Raw genomic sequence first — 21,296 nt, 5'->3', positions numbered from 1 at the left:
ATATTACATAACTCCCTGATAGATTTTGGTGCTTCAATAAACATAGTGCCTTTGGCTATATGCAGAAAGTTGGGATTGATGCCTATTCAGTTCAATAAGAAGGTCACCCAACTAGACAAGATGGAGGTACCAGTGGTTAGGGAACTTAATAACATCCATATGCAATTGGCTATTAACCCTACAGTTTAGAGTTGTATTGATATATTAGTAGTTGACATTCTAGATGGGTACTATATGCTCTTGAGAAAAGATTGGTCCAGAAAATTGAATGGATATATTTCCACCGACTTTTCTCACATGTCACGGTTACCATGGAAATGAGTTCCTAACCAAATAAAGATTGAAAGCATGCCTAGACCACATTTGATGATTATTGAGTATGCTGAGGGCAATGAAATCTTGTTTCTATTGATGGATTTGGGTATATACAAAACCAAAGTGGAAGAAGTCCTCATGTTGCATGGTTCAACAAAGGGAGAGAAAATGTAAGAAACACCCGGCTCCACCAAGATACTCATTGAAGATGATCTGGAAGCCCAATTGGGTATGGAGGTGAAGATATGTTTGAGAGTTTCATAGATTTTGTTTTGAAAAGTGTTGAGCAAGAAACTGAATTGGGTAGAGGCCTTGGTGTTTGAGATTTGTTGTTACCCAACTAGTGCAAAATTCATAATGCTTTTCACTCATAATTTACATGTGGAATGTGCAAGATTTCTACTGAGAAAGTATCCAAGATGGTTTTACAAGCCCCAACAATGGAGAATGTTGTAGAAGCTAGTAATGCTGGCAAAATTCCTAAAGAGGTGATACAAGATACTGAACATAGAAAAGAGGAGATTCCCCAAGAGGAAAAGAAGAAAGAAGTTGTTTAGTCACTTGAAGCTGAAACAATTGATCAAGTTTGGACTTTAAGATTTGATGGATCAAAGTCTAAGAGTGGAAATGGAGCTGGAATTGAGCTTATTAGTCCAATTGGAGAAGCTTACTTGGTAGCCTACAGATTGTAGTTTCATTGCACAAATAATGTTGCTAAGTATGAATCATTAGTCCATGGGTTGCTACTTGAAATCCAAAAGGGTTCAAAGACACTACACATATTTGGAGATTCAGAAGTTATTCAACAGATAAGGAAAGTATATGCTTTCCATGACAAGATATTATGTTGGTACAAAAATAGAGTATGGGACCTTATTGAGAGCTTTGATGTATTCAACATCAAGCCAATATACAGATCAAGCAATCATACAGAGAATGCATTGGCACAAGCAACTAGTTCATTATAACCTCTCTCCATGGAGGGTTTAAAGAAATTCACTATGGAAATGAATTCAGTTCCCTCTATGCCCGACAACATTACAAATTTCAAGTGTTCGAGGATGATAAGCACATCTTGGACTTCCTCATGAAATTAGATGTTTTTTGCCACAAAAATTATTGATGAGGAGGAACTTGAAGAAGTTGAGTTTGATGTCGAGGGGATCATGAACCTAAAAAAAATACCATTCCTCGAGGAATGATTGAGCTAGAAATAATCTTTGATCCTAATAGATTGAGAAGAAATCAAAATACAAAAGGAAGTGAGTGTGAAGCAGTGGACCTGGGGAAAGACGAGCAAGTAAAAAATGTTTTCATCGGAAAAGTCTGCACCCTAGAGGAGAAGGAAGGAATATTAAAGAACCTGAAGGAATTTTCCAATGTCATTGCATGGGGATACAAAAATTTGAAGACTTATGACACCTCTCTCTTCACACACACAATTCCACGGAAGCTAGGAGTAAAACCTTTCTGACAGAGGAAAAGGCTAGTGAATTCATTGATAGAGCCACTAATTTATCAAGAATTGAAGAAATTGCTCTTAGCAAGAATCATATTTCTAGTTAAGCACTTTACATGAGTTGCCAAATTAGTTCTAGTTAGAAAGAAGAATAGAGAAATAAGATTGTGCAAAGAATTCGAGAACTTGAACTAATGTAGGAGCATCCCTAGTTCACAACAATCTTGCATCAACCAAAAACATTTTCCTTTCTGTTTTGTTTGCAGTTTCAGTTTTCTTTCTGTCTGTCTTGGTTTTGGCTCACCGGATCCTGTGGAGTTGGATTCTACTTGAAGACTTGATCATCTTTCTTTCTTTCAAAACCACATCTCATTTGGATCACTTTCCAGCAAGACATCACTATCGATTTCCATGATAGTTTCTTGTTATCGGTTATTCCTTTGTTACCGGTTGTCTGAGACCTATTCTAGTGTTTTACCAAAACCCATTCTGAAGCTTGTGGAGCCTTGAGCATTGATCTTGATGTTTCTTGTCATGTGGATGACCTTCTACATTTCATCCTTTGGATTTTCCAAAGGAATCTCTTGGTGGAGATCGACCTTGTTCATTTTGCACATTAGGTCTTGTTCTTCGGGTTTTGATCCCTTTTGGGCCGACTGCATCCTTCGGATCAATATATATATTTGTAATAATGCTTTAGAATGTAATCAATTATAATTAATCAAAGTATCAGATAGACAGACTATGCCTAGAAGACAAATCTTTTGATTCAAGGTCCCGGTTGTGACCTATATTACCAGGCTTGTGTGCCAGTATGTTGTAACCCAGTTGTTATCGGTTGGATGTAATCAAATTTCATGAAATAAAACTATTTGTTCTACATTGCCTCCATCTTATCCATGTGTTTCCATTGTGTTTACTTGTACTGACCACTCTAGATTGATCTCCTTGACATCCCTCCTCACCGATGACTGCTTCAAGTGGTATCAAAGTGAAGTTTTGTTCTGGAGGTTGCGTGTCCTGAATTTTTGTTGTAGGGTGGTAGATTGCAGATCTGATCTGCAATTGCAAAGGACTAGTGTGAATCAATTGTGTGAAGAGGAACTAGGAATGGTGGAGTGCATGGGAATGCAAACCCTATTGTGATGGAGATGTTGCGAGGAATAGAATCTTAGTTATAAGTCGTGGAGATAGCCCGGAGAAGAGGCTGGCATATTGAAAATGTAAGCAAAGATGAAGGAGAAGAAGCCCTAACAGAACAAGTGAACCTACTGATAGTTGATCCAAATGAAGAAAGGTTTTTAAGGGTTTTGAGTAGGATTAAAACTAAACCTCATTTTACCCCATCGAAATATGATGGGAAGTTAGATTCAGATGAATTGATGGATTGGATCTCGGAGATGGAGAATTATTTTGGTTTTGAAAACACTGTAGAAGAGAGGAAGGTGAAATATGCCTGTACCAAGTTGAAAGGTCATGCATCTCTTTGGTGGGAGAATTTGCAAGTTGATAGACAAAGAAGAGGTAAAGAAAAGATTAAGACATGGGATCAAATGATTGCTAAGTTGAAATAAAAGTTTGTCTGAGCAAATTATCAAGTGGATTTGTTCTGGAAGCTGTAGAATCTGATACAGAAGGAATCTAATGTGAAGGAGTACATCGAAGCATTTTACAAGTTGAACATCAGATCTAGATATGTTGATGATGAAGTTGAACAAATTGTAAGATATTTGAATGGATTGTGGATGTCTATACAAGTTGAACTCAGTATGATCAAATTGGAGAGTGTTAAAGAGGCTTACTAGTATGCACTAAAGGCTAAAGAGAAATTGAACAAAAGACATGAGTAGAGGCAAAGAGGTAGAGGTGGAAGGATTACTGGAGGAAGATTTCAAGGAGGAAGAGGAACCCATACAGATTAGAACAAGGAAAAGGAAGTGAGAAAAGAAGGTAATTCATACTAGAAGGATGATAAAAATTTCCACCGGAGGAGAAAACCGAATGGTTACTAGAATGAGAACTTTGGAAGACAAGACAAGAGGACATTTCGAGGAGCCCACTTTAAGTGTGGAGGATAAGGACACCATGCATTTGAAGGTAAGAAGACAAAGGCTACCGAAAGAGAAGCAGTGATGGAAGAAAACCCCACTGAATCAAACAATAAACCAAAATATGGAAAACTATTGATGATGAGGAGAGCTTTGTCTCATATCAAAGGAGATGAAGAACCCTTGCATAGGAAGAATCTATTCAAGACCATATGTAAGGTATACGATAAGTGTTATAAAGTTGTTATTGATAGTAGTAGTTCAGATAATCTTGTTTTAGAAGAAATGGTGAATAAGTTGAAATTGGAGAGACTGAAACACCCTAAGCCTTATCAGATAGCATGGATTCAGGATGAACATTAGTTGTTAGTAAGTGAACAGTGTTTGGTAAAATTGAAAATTGGGAATTGTCATGATGAAGTTTTGTGGGATATTATGCCTATGGATATTTGTCATCTTTTATTGGCAAGATGTTGGCAGTTTGATAGATAGGAAATACATGATGGGAGGAAGAATACATACACTATTGTGGCCAATGGGATGAAGAAAACCTTGTTACCTTTGGAGGAACCTTTGAAGGGCGAAGTCTGTACAAATACCAGAATCTGTTTAGTAGATGGAAGGAAATTTATCGATGGAGTGAGACATGAGAATGTGTGTTTTGCCTTAATTCTTAAGAAGATTGAGAGACTGGAACTAGAAGGAGAACACCCAAAAGAGATAAGGGATTTGCTGACAGAATATAAGGACATTATTTCAGATAATGTACCTGATAGATTGCCACCTGTTAGAAGTATTAGTCACTACATGAACTTGGTTCCCTAAGCTAGTTTGCTTAACAAAGATACACACTGGTTGACATCGACAAAGAATGAAGAACCAAACAAACAAGTGCAGAAGTTGTTGAATAAGGGTTTGATCAGGGAGAGTCTGAGACCTTATGCAGTACAACTAGTATTAGCACCTAAGAAGAATGGATAATGAGGGATGTGTACTGATTCAAGAGCAATAAACAAGATCACAGTGAAATACTAGTTTCCTTTGCCTAGGATGGATGACACAATGGATTGTTTGAGTGGAGAAAAATACTTTACAAAGATAGATTTGAAGAGTAGATATCATCAAATCAGGATCAGAGAAGGTGATGAGTGGAAGACAACATTTAAGACAAATGGAGGACTATATGAATGGATGGTGATGCCTTTTGGATTGACTAATGCACCGATCACTTTCATGAGGCTGATGAATGAGGTATTGAAGAAATTCTTGGGTAAGTTTTTTATTGTGTATTTGGATGATATTCTGATTTCCAATAGAACAAAAGAGGAGCATTTGTTGCAGTTAAGACAAGTTTTACAGAGGTTGAGAGAAGAAAAGTTGTTGATCAATATAAGGAAGTGTACTTTCATGAAGGATGAGTTAGTATATTTAGGATTTGTGATATTTTAAGATGGTTTAAAGATGGACCCTCAGAATGTGAAAGCCATTGTTGAGTGGCCTAGACCAGAAAGCATTGGAGAGGTAAGATCATTTCATAGATTGACTAGTTTTTATCAGAAGTTTATAAAAAAATTCAGTTCGATTTGTAACCCTACATGACTGAGACCATGCGAGGAGATCAGAAGGAATTCAAGTGGACTACCAGAGAAAACAAAAGTTTTTAATTGTTGAAGTAGAAAGTAACTGAGAAGCCTGTGTTAGCTTTATTGGATTTCAATAAGGTATTTCAAGTGGATTATGATGCAAGTGGAACATCAATAGGAACAATTTTGAGTCAAGAAGGGAGAGGAGTAGCCTATTTTAGTGAGAAATTAAATGATGCCCGAAAGATATATTTAGTCTATCATTAGGAATTTTATGTCATAGTTCAAGCCTTGAAGAAATGGAGACACTACTTGTTGCCTAAGGAATTTGTGTTGTATATAGATCATCATGATTTGCAATATTTGAACAGTCAAAGTAAGTTGAGTCAGATACATATGAGATGGGTAGAATTCTTACAGAGTTACACCTTTATGTCGAAGAATAGAAGTGGAAAATCTAACAAAGATGTTGATGCATTGAGTAGGAGAAGGAATTTGTTGACAGAAATGAGAGTGAAAATATTAGGTTTTCAAGATTTGAAGACATTGTATGATGAAGACTTGGATTTTGCAAAACCTTGGAAAGCATGAAGAGAATCGGTTATGGTTGATAGGAGTGAATGGTTGGATTATTTTAGTCAGTTTGATATGTTATTCAGGGGAGTTCAGTTTTGCATACCTAAGAGTTTCATGAGAGAGGACCTAATAAAAGAGAAGCATAGTGGAGGTTTAGTTGGACATTTTTGCATTGACAAAACACTTGCATTGGTGAGTGAGCAGTACTTTTTGCCCCAGATTCATAAGGATGTTAAGAGATATGTGCAAAGTTGTAGAGTTTGTCAAGTTGCAAAACGTAGTAGTTAGAATGTGGGATCGTATAAACCTTTGATAGTACCGGTAAGACCTTGGGAGGATATAAGCATGGATTTTGTACTTAGATTTCCTAAGACGCTGAGAGGTTATGACTATATATTTGTGGTAGTGAATGGATTTTCAAAGATGGCTCATTTCATACCTTGTAAGAAGACAATAGATGCATTACATGTAGAAGACCTATTTTTGAAGGAAGTGGTGAGAAAGTATGGATTACCTAAGAGCATAGTTTCAGACAGAGACACTAAGTTTGTTGGTTATTTTTGGAGAACACTTTGGAAGAAGATGAAGATGGATTTGAAGTTTAGTTCTACTTTTCATCCACAAACTGATGGATAGAAAAAAGTTGTTAACTGGAGCTTGGGAAAATTGTTGAGAGGTTTAGTGGGAGATAAAATCAGAAGTTGTGATTTGATCCTTGTACAAGCAAAGTTTACCTACAACAATTCAATGACTAGAAGTACTGGAAAAACACCTTTTGAGATTGTTACTGAAGTGCATCCTAGAGGAATAGCAACATTGAGAGACATTAGTAGTGAAGACCAGAAGAGTTCAGAAGCAGAAGATTTTGCAGATCACATGGCAACATTGCATATTCAGTTTAAACAACATTTGGAAGACATGAACAACAAATATAAAGAGAAGGTAGATGAGAAGAGGAAAAATAAGAAATTTGAAGTTGGCGATGAATTGATGGTATATTTGAGAAAAGAGAGATTCCCAGTTGGAACTTATAACAAGTTGCAAATGAAGAAGTTTGGACATTGTAAGATTTTGAGAAAGTTCAATTCTGGAAATGAATATGAAGTGGAGCTACCAGATAGTCTAGGTATTTCACCTATATTCAACATTGCAGATATTCATGAGTACAATGAACCAAAATTTAGTAAGGACAATGTTGCAGACCTTGATAGACAATTGCCCCAAAAAGAACCGGATCAGATTGAAGAGATTGTGGATAGTAGGATTGAGCATAGTACCCAGAACAGCTAGTACAAATAATATCTTATGAAGTGAAAGAGAAGACCAGTTGAAGATTTATCTTGGATTTATTAGGTAAAGGCAGAATGAATCGGTTTCCCTCTGACCCCAGCAAAGTGAGAGACGCACTTTTTCATTAACCCCGGATGTCTGATGTAGGAGAATTCCCGGTTCACAACAATCTTGCATCAACCAAAAACATTTTCCTTTCTGTTTTGTTTGCAGTTTCAGTTTTCTTTCTGTGTGTCCCAGTTTTGGCTCATCGGATCTTGTGGAGTTGGATTCTACTTGAATAATTGATCATATTTATTTCTTTCACACCACATCTCATTTGGATCACTTTCTAGCAAGATATCACTATCGGTTTCCATGAGAATTTCTTGTTACCGGTTTTTCCTTTGTTATCGGTTGCCCAAGACCTATTATGGTGATCTACCGAAACTAATTCCAAAGCTTGCGGAGCCTTGAGAGTTGATCTTTATGTTTCTTGGTGTGTTGTAGACCTTCTATGTTTCTTTTATTGGATTTTTTGGAAGAATCTCTTGGCAGAGGTCGACCTTGTTCATTTTGCACGTTAGGTCTTGTTCTTTGGGTTTTGATCCCTTTAGGGTCGATTGGATCCTTTGCATCAATATATATTTGTAGTCATGATTTAGAATGCAATCCATTAGAATCAATTGGAGTATCAGATAGACAAACTATGCCTATAAGATAGATCTTTCAATTCAAGGTCCCAGTTGTGACCTATTCTACCAGGCCTATGTGCTGGTATGTTGTAACTCGGTTGTTACCATTTGGATGTAATCAAATTTCATTTAATAAAACTATCTTTTCTGCATTACCTCCATCATATCCATGTGTTTCCATTGTGTTTACTCTTTCTGACTATCCTAGATTCATCTCCTTGAGGTCCCTCCTCACTCGTGACTGCTTCATGAACTGAGCATCAGAGAAGGATGATTACCAACAAATTGTTAAAGGCTCATAGATGATGTCATTTTTGGATGGCTATTTTGGATATAACCAAGTCATGATGGAAGAAGAAGATAGATTGCAGATTGCCTTTATCACCAAATGGGTCACTTTCGCCTACAAGAGAATACCAATCGACCTAATCAATGTGGGTGCCACCTACCAAAGGGCTATGGACATTTCATTTTGAGACCTAGTTTGAAAATGCATAATAATATACATGGATGATCTAATTGTATTTTCCAAGAGAAGAGAAGATAATATTGATGATTTGAGGAATATCTTCCAAAGATGGAGGAGATACGAGATATCCTTAAATCTGAAGAAATGCATGTTTGGTGTTACTGAGGGAAATATTCTTGGACATTTAATTTTAGAGATGGGAATATCCATTGATCATGAACACATAGAAGCTATTTCAAAGATTGGCTTTCCAGCTAGTCAAAGGGAGCTAAAATCATTCTTTGGCAAGATTAACATCGTAAGGAAGTTTATTACTAAATTTGTTGAGATTGTGAAGCCACTGCATGATATGTTATAGAAGGGAGAAAAGATAGAATGGATAGCTCTCACAAGGTGGGCATTTGAAGAAATAAAGAAAGTTATTGTAAATGCACCTATCCTTGTTAGCCCCGATTATTCAAGACCCTTCTATTTGTACTCCTTTTCTTTAGAGCATACTTGTGCAACAGTTCTCACTCAGAGAATAGATGAAAAGGATGAGCATCCTATTGTATTTATGAGCACACCATTCAAGGATGCAGAGTTGAGGTAGACCAACATTGAGAAGCAGGCCTATGACTTTTTCAAGACCATTAAAAAATTAAGATATTATCTATTAAGAAGAAAGGTGTTTTCTATTGTTCCCAATGTAGCCATGAAAACATTGTTGATGCAAAATGAACTGGGCAAGAGAAGGGGCATGCAGGTTGCCACAATTCAAGAATATGATATTGAGATACAACCCTTGAAGATAGTTTGTGGTCAAGCGTTAGCCCAAACAATTGCCACAAAAATTATGTCTTTGAGGAAGTATCTCTAAGAGAGTGGTATGATGATATTGTTTACTACATTCTCAATCATAGATGCCCACCCCATTTGAGCCTCATGCATAAGAGAGCCTTAAAAATGAAAAGCCAGTGATACATGCTACAAGGGGTTGTGTTATATAGAAATAATCACGAGGGGATATACTTGAGATGTGTTAGGAAGAAAGAAGATAAGAAGATCATGGAGCACTTCCACAACAAGTTTAGAATGAGCCATGTAGGTGGATTGACAACTGCACAACAGATCGCAAGAGTAGGATATTATTGGACCCTTTTGTTTAAATATGCATATGAACATGTGAAGGCATGTCACACATGTCAAGTGGCTACTATTTGTGAGAAGAATCCTGTCATGCCACTTCAGCCCGTCATTGAAGTGAGGTTGTTTGCCCAGTGGGGACTCGACTTTATTGGGATGATTAACCCACCTTCTTCAGCACAACATAAATACATCCTTACTGCCATTGATTACTACACAAGGTGGTTTAAATTCCAAGCTTTGAAGCTTTGCACAACAAATGTAGTAATCAAGTTCCTTGAAGAGAGTATTATTACAAGGTTTGGATGCCCTCACACGTTGGTGTGTGATAATGGTCTTGCATTCTCATCTTTGAAGTTTTCTAACTAGGCTTTTGAATGTTTCGTCACATTGAAGTTTTCTTCAAATTATTATCCCTAGGGAAATGGACTAGAAGAGTCAACAAATAAGAATTTGTTGAGTGCAATCAAGAAGATATTCAATAAAAATCCTAAGTATTGGCATACATAGCTAAGGTTTTCTCTTTGGGTAGACAAGACATGAGTGAAGTGTTCTTTGGGGACATCCCTTACCATCTAGTTTATGGACAAGATCCAGTTTTTCCAATCCAATTGAGGATCTCAACTCTATAGTTTCTACAAAACTATTTGGATGGTGAACACAAATTTCAAACACGTCTCTCTCAACTGTTGCACCTTGAAGAGAAAAGAGATTAAGAAATGGAGAATTTAGTGAAGCACCAAGGAGTGATCAAATGATAATTTGACAAACAAGCTAAGATCAAGTCTTTTAGGATTTCTGACTTGGTTCTATGTTGGGAAGTGACTCATAAAAGAAGAGGTAATCATGAGAAGTTTGAAAAATTGTGGATGGGCCCTTATCAGAAATTTGAATTCCTTTGGGATAATGTATTTAAGTTGAAGACATTGACAAGAGAGGATATTCTATTGCCCACCAATGGACAATTCATCAAGCATTATTTCCAGTTGTAGGTTTCCTTCCGAGACTTTCTTTGTACTATATTAGTTTAGTTTTCTTTTTGGTTTGTTTTTGTTAGATTTTTGGTTTTCCCTTTTCCCTTTTGGGTTTTGGTTTGGTTTGTTTTGGTTTTAATTTTCTCATTCTACTTTGTTTTGGGTTTTCAGCCTTGGTGTTGGGTTCCCTTGACCCTGTCTACTCAAGTGGCTTTTCTTTGGTTTTGTGTTTTGAGTGGCTTGAATTATTTTGAGTTCTTGTTTGTGAGTAGGGTGGTGATGCTCTCCCTTTCACAGGTCTGGTTGTATTCCACTTATGTTGTATTGCGACAACTAAATCCTAAGATTGTCATACTTTACATGCTTAAACAATTTTTCTGAGTCATTTTGAGTTCTTAGGATAAGTTATGGCTAGTGAAAACCTCACATCTTGCTTTAGCATCATTGAAATCTCCAAACCCATAGTAGGATTCATTTCTTACAAACTAAAGGAATTGACGAAAATAAAATACAATATAAAGAGAAAGAAAAAATAATAAAAAAGGAAATATCAAATTATTTGCTTTGGGAATATGTGGATAACTCCACCGGGGCTATGGACACTCGGTTGGTAGTGGAGCAATATTTGTGGAATTTCAAAGACAACATTGTCAGAGTTATGAATGCTTGATTGGTAGTGAGGCAATGTCTCAGATGGTTTTGAAGTATAGATATCATTAGCTTGCTATAACTAATTCTAGAAGTTTTGATGGTCTTATGAGATGGGATTAATGCATATACCCACACTTCAACAATCGCAGATGAAAGTTTTTTTATTTGGGTTCTATCCCTAAAGTGTTTTTCAATACTTCACTTTTGGAGTCACCAGATGTTGAGATCTAATCACACATCACCCCATTCCAAATGGGGACCCCCTACTTTTTAGGCCCTCTTTGTCTTTGGGTTTTTTCACATTAGTCTCGTCAGCCCTTTGAGTTTGCAAGTGTTTGGGGATTAGTTTGATATGTTTGTAGCTCGTTTGAGTAATTTTGACTAAGTATGGGACTTGTTTTGTTTGTTTTGGGGATTTTCCCTTTAGACTTGGATTTGAGGCCTTTCTTTTAGGGTTTAGGAAAAACTGAAGGTTGCATTGAAATCAAAACCCTTTAAGGAACCTACACATTAAGTTTGAGAGAATTCTAAGCAATTAGAAAGTTAGTATTTTTTAGGGATTTAACTGCCTCCTAGATTGGTCTAATTTTGCCAAAAATCAAACTTACAAGTTTTAGCAGTTTCTATTTTTTAGTAAGTTTCAATTTTTAGTCAGTGTCTTTGCATCTCGTTTTGCCCCAATCCTAAAATTTAAAAGCACTTACTATTTATAGTAAGTCAACTCCTAGTAGGTTCATCAACAAGAAGAGCTCCCGACACTAAAGACTGAGCATTCCTGAACATTTCTAGATCTAGAAAATTCAAAAATCAAGTTAACTGATCAAAAAATGGCTAATTATGGGTTACCATTACAAAAGTGGAAAGCATTAAAAATATCCTAAGTCCGGTAATAAAATATCTTCAATTCTAGAAATGACATCTTGATCTAGATATGATGAAAAAATTGACTATGTATTATGGATGAAGAATTGAGCAAGAATCCTTGCCAAGGCAGAAATGTGTGAGTATGGTCGAATTTCTTAGCATAATGGATTTCATGCTCTAGGGAGACGATGGGTGCTAAAGAGGGGTGGTGGAGGAATTCCCCCCCACCCTTGTTTTCCTTGACCATGCCCAAATTGCACCCAAGGAGGATGGAGGGCACCAAAATGGGGTGTGGAGGAATTTTGTCCACACCATGAATTCCTTCACCTTAGCAAAATAGTGCCCAAGGAGAAGCTATGGCACCAAATGGAGGGGTGTGTGGAAAAACTGTTCACAAGTAAAATTCCTTCACCTTAGTGATTTAGAGCCCAAGTTAGGATTTAGGTGCCAAGTGAGGGTTGCCATGGAAAAGGTTGGCAAAGTAAAAAATTCCTTAACATAGGTGTTTTGGTGCCCAAGCAAGGTTGAAGGCACTAGAGAAAGGGGTGTTGTGGAAAATGTGAGAATTTAAAAAATCATTAATAATGCCTAATTAGCACCGAAGGCAATTCTAGAGTGCTAGATAGAGGGTGCAAAGGAAAGTCAAGCAATGAAATAATGCTACCATGAGGGAAAAATAATGCCTAAGGTCAAGGATGGGTGCTAAAACATGCCATGGAAAAGTTTTAAAACTTTAAATTTCCTCCATATGGAAATTTTGGCACCTAAGTGTGCATTGAAGCACTAGAAAAGGGACTCATGGAAGAAGTGTTCAAAAGCAAAGTTCCACCATAATGCCAAATTAGCACCCAAGGTCAAGAATAGGCACCAGAGAAGGGAGGTCAAAGAAAATTAACGATTTCAAAAAATTCCTCTAGGCCGTGAAATCCACACCCAAGGCCAATTGAGGGTGCCAAATGGAGGAGGTCATGGAAAATCAATGAGAAGTCTAAATTCCTCCATAAGTGAATTCCACACCATAGAATGAATTAGAGAAAATATTACAAGGCAAGGAGGGAATCAAGGATGAACTGATAGGAAAATTTCCTTTAGGAAATTGTTTGAAAAATCCATTTTTTCAGGCATTAGAATTCATCCAAATTTTTAATTTTTTCCAGATTTGAATTCGTGAGAGAATTTTCTCCCTCTTGGACCCTGGAATCCTAATCTAGAATAATCCCTAAAAAATAGGAAATGTGTAGAATTGATGAAAAATATTCCCTAGAACAAGGCACATCCAAAATTTCAATAAATTCTTCGTAAATCAAATTTTCTCTGTCCTAGGGTTTTCGCCAAGTGGATAAAAATAAAACATTTGAATTAAATCTTTCAAATATCCCTCCAAACTTTCAAATGGAAAGTTTGTGAGTTGGAGACACAAAAGAAAAGAATATTCCAAGTTATGATGCACAACTCAAGACATTTATAGAAAATTCCATTTTGAAACTCAATGATGAAGGTGGAATTCATTTGCATGGCATGTTGAAGAGGAAAGTATGACACGTCATTAAAACAACTGCCAATATTTGGTCTTTTTCCAACTTGGCAATTTGATGGAAGAATTATGTTTAAGCAAACAAATCAAATTCGTTTCTCACATGCAAATTCAGAGAAAAGGTTAAAGCTGGAGACAAGTAACAAGAGTCAGGCTTGAATAATTTCTTATTCCTTTTCAGAAGTTGATCATGGAGGAATGACAAAGTCAAGAAAAGAAACAACTATTTCCAGGCAGATACATATTAAAAATGAGATTAAGAGATTCCTTCCAGAGTCTAAGATTGTGTCCAAGTGGAAGGAGATCAACGACATGAATCTTGGAACTTTCAACTTGGTTTCTTTCTGGATTAGAATGTTTGGAACCGCTGGACATGATCCATCACCCATTTCTACCAGAATCATTAAAAGTGAAATTATCACACAAGTTGGTTTCCCTCCATTTGTCTAGTGTTAAAAATTAATCTTGGAATGTGCAAAGCACTCCAATTTGGAGAGGGCAATTCTGATGTCAGGTAGAAGGATTCTTGCCAACCAAACTCTGGAAGCCATTGTAGAAACATTCAGAATTCCATCACACCATTCCATGACCTACAAGAATAAATATGGAGCCAAGACAGTATATGATGTAGGCCCTAGTAGGTGCGCTAAAATGATCAACAAGAGCTATATGCAGAGGCCAAGACCTCACATTTCCAAGATGTGCAAGCATCTCACTATTTTTTAATTCAAGTAGGAGTATGTGGAGCTATTGATGATGTTGAGAAGAATTATGGGGTGTTCACATGCCATCAATTTTGAAACATGGATGTTCTTGTCAATTAGTGAAGTTATGAATTCCAATGGACTAGTGGATTGGGCTAGATTTACCAGCCATTATGTGCATGAGCAGTTGAAAAATCTAAAGAATAAGGAGACCCAGTCCTTCTAAATGAGCTCATATGTGATTTATCCACTCACAAGGATGGGTAGCTTTAATGGATTGAAAGGAAATTGTCCCATGGGATGTGGACCAACACATTTAAAGGTCCATGAATGTTATCCTCAACTTCAATTATCCAGTACCAGTTCATTCAAGTTGGTGAATGACACTTTCACCATATATTTCCCTAGATTGATGCAAAATTAGCTTCATGAAAGAGTGTCACCAAAGGTTAGGGCACTGGTGTAGAAGTTTGGAGCCATGTTCCTACAGTTTCCAAAGTTTACTTACATCAGGACACAAGGATTCTCCTCCCAACCACATAAATTGCTCTCTTATTTGTTAGACAAACTGATCTTTCTAGAGATTATCAAACAATTGATAGCATATGAACAGATTCAGAAAAAGAAAAATAAATTATCATATGAGTTCCCAATTGTCCTAGGTGATTATGTGGAGTTGTTCCCAAACCTGGCAACAATTGAGAAGGCATTTGAGGAAATGTCATTCTACCAGTTATTTCTACACATTTAGATCCTACTTTTATCCATATCATAAAATTTGAAATGTAATTGGAATAATGTTTGTGCATAAGTTTCACCTCAAAGATTTTTGGGCTAGTTCTAGGGATGACCTTGAGGTTAGGAAGAGAATGTTTTCCACACTACCCTTTAGCATGATCACAATTGGTGAAATAATGCAAATGCCAGATCAAGTGAAGGAGGATCCAAATGTAGTGCAACTGAATTTTAAAAAGGTAAAAGACCCACCTATCCGACTTCCAGATTGGTCAGAACCAAAACATGATGATCTAGATATTTTAGCTAGACCAGTTCTGAGGTTCACTCAGCATTGGATTGATTAGCACACCAAGATGTCGAGGGACATTAATTTCCACTTGAGCTACTAGTTAATGGGAAATTTGGATTCTTGTAATGAGGCCATGGAAGGATCATCAAATGCCCAAGCTAAGGAAGGAGAATTTCTATAGGGAAAGGCTAGACCTAGTGAAGGAAAGAGAACTCCAAAGAATCCTTGGACAAGGAAAAGGAAGTCCAGCTGAATATTCAACCTGAAATCCAACCAACTATTCAACAGGAATTCCACTAGGAAGAACCACAACAAAATAGAGTGAGGATGGAAGAAGTCCAAACCCTAGCTAGCTCTTCCAATGAGCAAGAGGTGGAAATGTTTGTACAGGAAAATCCACTAAATCGATCACAGGGCAATTTTTTGGTTACCACACTTGAATAGGATGTTCTCAGTGTTAGTGTTGCATAGAAGCCAACTCATCTAGAAGGTCAAAGTCAAGAAATTCCCTCCCAATGCCAAAGATAGTTTCCTAGAAACAATCCTTAAAGAGATGGAAGATATTTCACAAGAGTAGGTGCATATGGAAATTTAAGATAGCTGACAACTGCTCCATATTGGCTGAGAGATAGATTAATAAAAGAATCAGAAGTGGAAGTGGATCAAGCACATGAGTTGGAAGAACTTTTGAGAAGAATGGATGAACTAGCAGACAAGAAGGCTGCTCAAAAGTTCTCCAAGGTCACAAGAGATGAGTTTGGATCCAGAAATTTGCATATAGTTGAGCCTACAATGGACAGGGATATAAATTAAATCACACCAGGTGATTATGTGATTAGAGAGGTTTATATGGGGCATGCTTCTATAATGAAGGTGATAGATGAATATGAGGGATCTTCATTGGCTATGAAGGAACAAATGCAGAAGTTGAAGGAAAAATGTAGAAGGTTGAAGAGTGAAAACAAGGCCCAATGCGAGTATGTCAAGAGTTTCAAGCAATCACTCAAGGAAGAGGATCCATATTTTGTACCTCCCTCTTCTCTCCCAAAGGAGTCCATTCATGAAGCTGAAAAGGTTATGAAAATTTCTTAGTACTCTAGGGAATGGGTGGAGGATGTTTTCACTAGAGCCAGAAAGTTCATTGAGGACTTGGCCAGCCTTCATTCTAGACATTTCTCTCTTGAACCAGATATAGGTAGCAGATGGTGCATGGGAATATGTTCATATTTATAAGAAACTGACTATTATGTGAGTCATAGCCTTGATGAAAGTTTCAAAGTAGACACTGATTGAAGGGAAGGTGATCCAAGAGAACGAGATTTATGACTTCTTGTGACGGTTTTGTGTTTTTTGCACTGGAAGGGAGGCCTTTGAGAGACTCAACATGGAGTCTTTAACTTTGAAAGACTCAATCAGGAGACTGTAGGAGGAAATTCTCAATGATATTGAGACATTGTTTGCAAGGAAGATGAATGAGGGTGGAGTAATAGTAAATGTTCTAAGGACTCAATTGCCTAAATTCTTCTTTGTGGGAGCATTTTCCAAGGCCAACTTTGAGAATGTTTCCTTCTTTTCTAGCACTATGCAGAGAACACATGAAATGGTGGTAGAATAGGAGAGTTTTCTATCCAAGAGTGAAGAAGATAATTTCTTTGATGGAGTTCTAGATAGAAAATGTGCCAAGTGTCTTTGTAGGAGAACTAGAGGCAGTCATCACCAAATTCATTTATTATGCCATTAATGAGCGAGATAATGGCCATCCATTTTTGGATGAAGATATTTTAAATGAGTGACATGGTGGCATATTCATTGCTGGAATATTATGACCACATGGCAGTCAGGTCAACACATGTTGAATTAATGGAGCATCTTTTGCATGCAGTCATCACATTTAAAGCATTATGACAAACTCCTTTTGCATTTAGTTATCGTGTGTGGAAGTGATGATGCATTTATGACCCAATGGGGAAATTTTTGCATGGGAGAATATTCAGTGCATGTTGAGAGAATTTAGTGAAGAGTGACACATTTAATGCATTTTAGACACCATTTTTAATAGGTCAAAATTAATTGTATATGGGCATCATGGGTATTTATTGTAGATTCCCACCTTGTTACATCTTGTGCAGGGAATCTTTTAGGGAAAAAACCCTAATTAGGATTTTCATGTGGCTAAGCCTTAAATTCTATATAAAGATGTGACTCCCCTCATTTGTAAAGGGAGGAGAGATTGATTTTGAGATTTTTGCGATAAGGTGTTGAAGCAGTAACTTAATAAATTGTTCAATTTGATGGTGTATTACTTGTTTTGTTTTGGCAACTTGCATGGTCTTGCTCTCTTCACTTAGATTAGATTTTCTTTCAAGTTATTGGATGAATGAGATTTGATGAGATTGTTTATAGTGTAGGCCCTTGCTCATACCATTTGTACTAGTTGATTGTTACTAACTTTATAGGGTTAATTTGATCCTTTTACATATGTCAACTTAACTTCAATCATTGAGTGGATATTTTTCTCTTATAGTGTCCATCTGTGGTATAAAAAACTCCTACACAACCTTTAAAGATTGCACCGCTTTTGCATAGATGTCTTTGTTGGTATTTTGGTTATATTGATATGGTTTTGTCATTGATGTCAACACCTATTAACACTTATCAACTCTGGCTTTTTGGAGAATTGGCAATGCTCACCGACAAGTAAGTGACTTATGCACAGTCACCGGTATCTGGCACACCGGTAGGATATATTGTTCACTAGCACTTGGAATAACATGAAAAACACTTGGTTATGTTGAAGACATTGTTTGGACACTTTGTCTTGGAGATTTGTTCATTGGTATATTTGTGTTTGCATATTTGTTGTTACCGACAAATAGGTCCAGGTTATGCATTGGCAAGCTTATCTATTCCAGATCAGCACGACACACTTTGGAGATGATTTTGTTGTTATTATAAATGCATTAACCTGACATGTTGAATCAGATATTGCATTGGTTATTGATTTACTTATAATTATTGTAATATATTTAGAGCCGACTTACTAAAATTGGTCCTAGGTTATGGTATATATGTAAGATCTTATTTGTAAGATTAGTATGCAATTGGAAAAAGGAATTGTAAGAAGGTATATATGAGAATAAGCAGAGCTATACACATAGACATCATTTGAAGGTGAAGAAAGGTTTTTGTGAAGACATATCAGAACTACACCAGTACTGAATCCAGCATATGAAGATGTTATTTTGAGCAATACATCATTATTGGATTTGACCATCCAATTGTAGTTAGTGTGACTCCTATTTGTGATTGAGCAGTGAGCTCTAGGCACTCGGCCTTTCTGCATGTGTAGACCCCATTTGTGTACACATACTATCTATAGTAGTACCATCTGATCATGGGTAAGGTTTCCCACTGTGGTTTTTCCCCTTACAGGGTTTCCAGGTACAAACATTGGTGTTATGTGTTGTGGATGTTATTGTCTTTCTGTTTCATGCATTAATCTTTACTGGTACTGCAATTAACTAATAAACTATCTACTGACATAAAGTTTGGTTTACCAATATTTAGCATTAAGGTTGGTTAAGTTATTTTTGGTTTGAATTTATTTGACAACTGATTCACCCCCCCCTCTCAGTTGTGTCTGGGACCTAACAATTGGTATCAGAGCTTAGTCCTCTTTTTTGTAGAAGCTTAATAGCTTGAGGAGATCCAATATCTACTAACTATTTCAGGAAGGACAATCCTAAACTTGATGGAACCAACTATGGCATATGGAAGATCAGAATGGAGACACATTTGAATTGCATTAGAAAGGACATCTGGGAAGTTACAAAGAATGGCTATACTGCTCCTACTCTCGGTCAACCTAATCCACCTACCTTGGGAAAAGATGAAGAAAATGATTGCAAAGCAAGGGAAGCACTTTTGAGTGCATTATCAGATCAACAAATCATGGGATTATCAGATAGGTCTACTACTAGAGCTATTTGGGATCATTTGGAAACATTGAATGAAGGAGATTCCACAGTCAAAATTGCAAAACTTGAAAGCTTTCGGGCCAGGTATGAAAATCTAAAAATGGAAGAAGATGAAAGGATTTTTGCTTTTATGGAAAGAGAATGAAATTGTTTTGGGTATTAAATGTTGTGGAGGAACCTTAAGTAAAGATGAAATTGTTTGAAATTTTTTAAGAGGATTGCCACCGGCATATAAAATGAAAGTTACTGCTATAAATAAGTTAAGAACAATGCCTAATACATCAGTAACTAGAGATACATTGATTGGAAAAATTTCATCTTTTGAAATTGAGGAATTTGGTCCAGTTCCTACTATAAAGACAGATTTAGCTTTTAAAGCATCAACATCATCTGCACCATGATTTGACAAATCTGATTGAAAAGCCTTTTATGCAAGAGAACTTGAAGAAAGCGAGAGAGAAAATGAAGAACTTGAAGCACTATTTGCAAGGAAAATTCCTAAAGGTCCAGTTGGAAGTAAGTATGAAGGTAAAGCACCCTTTAAATGTTTTAACTATAATAAGATTGGTCATATGACTTCAAGATACCCTAATAGACATGCTAGATTGAGAGAAGAAGCTAGAAGAACATACAAGCCTAACCCTGAATATCAAAGATACAAATTTAAGAAGAATAAAGACAAATCTTGTTATATTGCTGATGAAGGAGTCATTGATGATTATGATGAGGATCTGGCAGATAATGGATGGGTCTTTGTTGCTATAATAGAAGATCAACTGACACCTTGTTCAACTAGTAGAGCAGGCCCTAGTAGCTAAAATTGAAGATAAGTATGAATGGATCATTGATTCGGGATGTTCACATCACATGACTAGTGATAAAGGCAAATTCTTGACCTTTCAGGATTATAATGGAGGTCTAGTAATATTTGGAGATGATAAAGCTTGTTTGATCAAAGGAAAAGGTACCATATCTCTTCATGGTAAGCATAATACTAACAATGTTTACTATGTAGAAGGCTTAAATCATAATCTTTTGAGTGTTGGTCAATTAGTTGAAAAAGGATTTCAATTACAATTCAAGAATGAAAATGCAAAATTATGAACAAAACTGGTTTGGAAATTGCAACCAGCAATCAAACTAGAGGTAACATCTTTCATTTGAATAACAATGAAAAGACATGCTTGATTGCACATATTGATGAAAGTTGGCTATGGCATAAGAGACTTTGTCATGTAAATTTTGATTGCATTGTGAAAATCAGTACTACTAAGGCAATTAGAGATTTACCTATGATTGTCAAACCTCACAATCCGATATCTAAGGAATGTCAATTTGGAAAACAAGTTAGAGAATCTTTTAAAAGTATTCCAGAAAAATCCAATAATGTTCTTGACTTAATTCACACTAATTTATGTGGTTCAGTTAGAACTAAAAGCTTACAAGGTGATAGATATTTCATGCTAATCATTGATGACTATTCTAGAATGTGTTGGGTTACTTTTCTAAAAAAAAATTAGAAGCACTTGGGAAATTCAAACTATTCAAAGCAATGGTAGAAAATGAAACCGATAAGAAAATCAAATGTCTAAGATCAGATCAAGGAGATGAATTTACATCTAAATAATTTAATGCATTTTATGAAGTGAGTGGAATCAGAAGACAGTTATCAACACCCAAGACACAACAAAAGAATGGAGTTGTAGAAAGGAAAAACATAGCTATCTTGGATGCAGCTAGAAGTATGTTATCATAAGAAAATATACCACATGTATATTGGAGAGAGGAAGTAAGTGCATCGATCTATACATTCAACAAAGTTCACATCAAAGGAGAAACTAGTAAGACACCTCATGAACTATGGTTTGGTCACTCCTACTCTTAAATATTTCAGAATATTTGGAAGTAAATGCTATATTAGAAGAGATGAGTATATTGAAAAATTTGATCCTAGAAGTGATGAAGGAATATTTCTTGGTTATTCATCTAAGGGCAAAGCATATAGACGTTTTAACAAAAGATTGCA

Source organism: Cryptomeria japonica, chromosome 9, assembly GCF_030272615.1.
Source record: "Cryptomeria japonica chromosome 9, Sugi_1.0, whole genome shotgun sequence".
Classification (NCBI taxonomy): Eukaryota; Viridiplantae; Streptophyta; class Pinopsida; order Cupressales; family Cupressaceae; genus Cryptomeria; species Cryptomeria japonica.
Note: the sequence above shows the minus strand (reverse complement) of the source record.